The sequence below is a fragment of the Sinocyclocheilus grahami genome, unplaced genomic scaffold (assembly GCF_001515645.1).
Source record: "Sinocyclocheilus grahami isolate Dianchi unplaced genomic scaffold, SAMN03320097.WGS_v1.1 scaffold15.1, whole genome shotgun sequence".
Lineage (NCBI taxonomy): Eukaryota > Metazoa > Chordata > Actinopteri > Cypriniformes > Cyprinidae > Sinocyclocheilus > Sinocyclocheilus grahami.
The window spans coordinates 2,800,809-2,806,154 of record NW_015505194.1 but is presented as its reverse complement, the minus strand read 5'-3'; the positions used below and the strand labels follow the sequence as shown (position 1 = coordinate 2,806,154).

At 41.0% G+C, this 5,346-nt stretch overlaps 1 pseudogene; it reads left to right on the top strand.

Annotated features, from left to right (window-relative positions):
* The first annotated feature begins 5,255 nt into the window (after positions 1-5,255).
* Positions 5,256-5,346, top strand: part of LOC107602609 (uncharacterized) — a 48,911-nt pseudogene continuing 48,820 nt past the window's right edge.

Below are 5,346 nucleotides of genomic sequence, written 5' to 3'. Positions count from 1 at the left end.
GCCCTTAGACAGGAGCTTGTTAAAATAAACTGAAGCATGCTGCGCACAAGTCCCTGCACTGAAGCAGCACAGATGTTATGTAACACTCGTGAAATGGAAGAGCCCCTTTTTTGAGGTTCATTCCAGTCAAAGTGGCTGGGAGGTCCACCAGACGGCCCTTTGTTTCTCTCATTCATGCGGTTAAGCAAGTCTGAATGTGGAACAGTGTTACGTTATTGGGTCATCTGCCAGTCACAACTTTTGATGATGAGATTATATTGAGCTGATTTAGAGCTTAAGCTTCACAATGGATTTAAACTAGCTGCAATTAGCATTAGGGTTTGGTAAGAAGGGTATACATGCAGCATTACTCAGCAAGATTAGCGAAGAGAACAAGGCGTGCATCCGGTGAAAGAAAGTTATGGACTTAATGTTCCCTGTTATTAAGCCATGTAGATTTACTGAAAATAAACAAGGTACCATTGACTTTTAGACTCTGTCCGTTTTCAGCTTTTATGTTTTTGACACTGCCAATGCTGCATTTATTGATCAAAAATATAGTAAAACCAGCAATATTGTGAATTATTATTACATTTTAAAATAACTGCTTATTTAAATATGTAATTTATTTATTATGGCAAAGCAACATTTTTAGGCAGCCATTACTACAGTCTTCAGTGTCACACGATCCTTCAGAAATCATTATAATATGCTGATTTGGTACTCAAGAAACATCTCGTTATTATCAATGTTCAAAACTGTTCTGCTGCTTAATATTTACATGCAAACTTTTTTTTTTAAACGAATAGAAAGATAATTTATTTGACATTGGTGCAACTTAAACTTTACTGTCTTTACTGTCACTTTTGATCAATTTAAAGCACGCTTGAAGAATAATCTTTTTGACCCAAAACTTTTGAAAGGTAGTGTATTTATTTTGATTACTTATTAATATACATTTTATTATTTATTTTTTATTACAAACATATTTCTTATTTTTTATTATACATGCTGGCATATAATAAATGTTGGCTGCATTTGCTTTGCTATTCAGTTTAATTTGTCAGAAAAACATTGTCACTTTCTGTTTAGGCATGTGTCTTGCCCTGTGCATTATTATAATAGTTAGATCCAGGTGCGAACTTACATAAGAAGATCTAACTGGCTTCAGATACTGTCGCTATTCAGACCTTTTTCTTTCTTTGTTTTTCAATCAATGTCAGTTATGTGAGGAATGACATTTTACATTTTACATTTTACTTTTTTACTCTCTCTCTCATTCTTTTTCTCTTTAAAACCTGTCCAGGCTCAAATAAGTACAAGAAGGGAACGGGCCGGGGTTGCCAGGTTTCAGATTTGGGCTTTAGTCACAGCTCTGTTGCCCTGTTATTGCCTGATTTTAATAATGATTTTATCAGTTCCTCCCAAAGCCAAGTTCATATAAAATGACAAATCAGTTGCAAATTAACATAAACTCTAAAGAGTATAGATACAGATATCATTAAAACTCATTACTGATTTTAGTTTTCTGAAGTTCATGCTAATTGTAAGGGCCTCTGCCATACAAAGATGATAGTTCACAAAATAGCATTAAAGGGAAAAATACAGCTGTTTATCACTGTATTGTAGTGCATATGAGCATTCAGCTGCTAATAAAGATCTGATTGTGCCAAATGGGGTCCAGAAATGCCTAGACACATCCTGCTGTCTTCTTGTTGTTAATATTGACTGTGAAATTTAGAACATTTATAACTTCTGTTTTAATTCCAAGGAATTTCCCGTGTGCCCGACATTCCAGACATTGTGTGCTCAAGAAGGCATTAGACAACCCGAAACACTCCAAATCACACTTCCATACACACAGTTAAGTACCTTTGGTGATTTTTTCCCGAGCAAACAGACGCAGCTTTTGTTTTGTATGGAGCAACAGGAAAGAAACATTAAAACAATGCATCATGACTAACTGTATTGATATGTTTTATTAAATATGTTTTTGTGTATAAATTGCTAACCAGGATGAATTCAGAATTAATCATTATTTATATAACAAACTATTTATAAATGTTATTTTATAAGTAGGCCTTAATGGAATCTGCTGACTTTTTTTGTTTAAGTGCTTGTTTTCTGGGTCCTACACTCTAATCAGCTCAATATATTTAATGAACAAACATGCAAGGGAATAAGAATTTTCTGCATAAATCCATGGATCTTTTTTTTTGGAGTTGTGCTGGCACAGATTCCACGTAAACCTTTTAATAAAGCACCTTTTATCCTAAACTCCTTCTCAACAGTTTATGTAATTTATTAATCTACGTTCATGTATGAGTATACTATCATTCATGTCTATGTTTGTTCATTATACATAACCAATTAATTAATTTATTAATAGCACAATTTAAATGACTTATTTTAAAGGGGTCATATGATGCTTTTTTTAAAGATCATTATTTTGTGTATTTGGTGTAACAGAATATGTTGACATGCTTTAATGTTCAAAAAACACATTATTTTTCAAATACTGTACATTAGTGTAGGTCCTCTATGCCCCACCTCTCTCAAATGCTTAGATTTCTACAAAGTCCCTCCTTCCGACAAGCACAGTCTGCTCTGATTTGCCAGCTGACCCAGTGCATTTTGATTGGCCGAACACCGCAAGCACTCGTCGGAAATGTAACGCCCCTTACCATAATCGCATAAACAGCTTCATCTTTCAAAATAAATGTAAAGACAGAGCCCGAAAGGGGAACAGAGTCGCGTGAAAGACACAGTGATGAAGCTGGTATGTGTTTGCAGTACACAAGCCACGGTTAAGACAGCTGACTCCACTGTGATGTGACCCCCCCACCCTCTCTCTCTCTTTTGCGCTCTCTCTCTCACTCTCTCGCGCCCTCTCTCTCTCTCGCTCGCTCGCTCGCTCACACTCACACACGATGCGCAAAACTCCGCATTTGAACAGTCAATAGCAAATACTTAAAATAATAACAAAACAGTAGCTGATTCAGAAGCGCCAGATTGTCATAGCAAAGTCAGAATGACCTCCTCTCCAAGGTTCATGAAACGGTCGTCCATAAAATGCATTGCTGTTCTGTTGTAAGTAATCTTAAAGATTTCTAAATCTACTTTCGGAAAGCCAAATAAAGTGCTTTTGCTTTCGCCTAGAAACACACAGCGTCTCCCTGACATGGCTGCTTCAACACTAAGTGCGGTTACTGAAACCACGCCTTCTTTCTTTGCGTGCACATTTGGGCAGTATTAAGCAAATATTTCCACATAACGAGGTAGAAATGTGGGGGCGTGTTAGAACGAGCCGTTTTAGGGGGGCGTGGCAGAGTCTTAACTTTGATAGAGAATATCTCTTTGGTTTTGAGATTTTAGTCTTTGCAACTTCAGGGATCTTATCTATGCACAATCAGCTTGTAACACTCCAAAGAGAAAGGAAAAACTTGAAATTGCATCATATGACCCCTTTAAACTACCGTTAAAAGTTTAAGGAAAGAATTTTAAAAGCAAATATTTTTATTTTTACCAAATTAACTGAACTCAATGACAAACAGGCTCTGGTTCTCATAAAAAAACGGGTCAATTCATCTGCCTGAGCTTTTTTTGCATTTGTTTAGAATAGATAGTTGAGTCTGGAGACCCAGGTTAGTTTTGCTCTTGGCTTGTGAGGTGAAGTCTGTTTATTAAACCAACACTTTTTGACATGACTAATAACTAAAGACCAACATGCACATGTCATACCATGGTCTATGCAGAGAGAGAAAGAGTTCACATTTTAATCACAAATGGCCCCAGTGTAACAGATCGGCCAGGCTACACCACCACCCAATCACAACAATCCCTCTCACCTGAGTTCTGAGCACCTGCACCTGTCACCAATGAAGCACCTCATTACCAGCCTGCATAAAAGCACACACCTCAGACACCCTCACTGTCTGGTCTCGTATACACGTAGAGGACTCAATGGCTTTGCTACTACTGCCATTTGAATACTTCCTGCCTTACTTACCGCCTGTGTTCCTCCTAGTGTCTCCTCGTCTCCAAGTGTCTCCTGTTCCTCCTAGTTCCCGGATCACTGAGGTGTGTGCTCCTCCTGCCTGCATTCCAGCTCCTGTACAGCCAAAGACCCAGATTACCCCGCTCATCATATCCTTCGAACTATTCCCTCACCATCACATCCTCTGAACCCTACCCCAGTACTCTCTGTGACCCAATAAACCTATTTGATTTATACTAACCTGCTGCGTCAGACCTCTTCCGTTACAGAAGACCGGACCAACACTGACGGCACAGATGAGTAACACGACGAGTCCTACGCAATCCACCGGCATCGCTGCCATCACCACCCATCACCTCATCCATCCCAACCAGCACTTCGCCTAACATCAGTGCCAGTCCCATGGCCCGACCGGCGACCTACTCTGGTTCGGCGGAGGATTGCAACGGATTTCTCCTCCAGTGTAACCTCACTTTTGAAATGCAACCGCAATCACATCCCACTGACACTTCTAAAATTGCCTTTATTATCTCCCTGCTAACAGGACCTGCATTGCGATGGGCGGAAACAATCTGGACTCAGGCCAGCCCCGTTATTCACAATCTGCTGAACCTCATGGTGCATTTTCGTGAGGTGTTTGGAAGGACAGACGGAGATACCGCCATGGGAGAGCAACTCTACCATTTGCAGCAGGGTACCATGTCAATTGCCGAATACTCGCTGAAGTTTAGAACTTTCGCTGCGGCGAGTGGATGGAATGAGAGAGCGCTAATGACCACCTACAGACTGGGGCTGGAACCCCAGCTTCGGTTACAGCTCGCTGCCTATGATTCGTTTGGATTGGAAAAGTTCATGCAATTGTCCATCCGATGCTCGAGCCGCATGCAGTCCTGTCTAGCAGCCATACCCGTCCATGCCACAACCGCCTGTCTCTGCCGACCAGAGCCCAGTTATCCTCCAGAACCAGCACCAGGACCCATGATCGTGGAGAAGCAACGATTATCTTCCACTGAGCGGCAGAGAAGGCTGATCCGGGGTCTCTGTTTGTACTGTGGAGCTCAGGGGCATCTGATCTTGTCATGCCCCCTTTGCCCTCCACGTCCTGTGGTGAATGTGGTTCAGCTCTGATGTTTCTATTTCAGTATCGGCCCTGATCGACTCCGGGTCAGCAGGAAACTTCATCTCCAGAACCCTCTGCCGCCAGCTCACGTTACAAGCTACCGCCACTGAAATGTCTACCAGGTCCTGTCGATAACTGGGAAACCACTATGTCGCCGACATGTATGATATCGTGTGGGCCCCATCACTCTTCGGCTGGGTCAACTTCATACGGAAGACATTCATCTTCTGGTTCTGGAAGGGTCTACGGC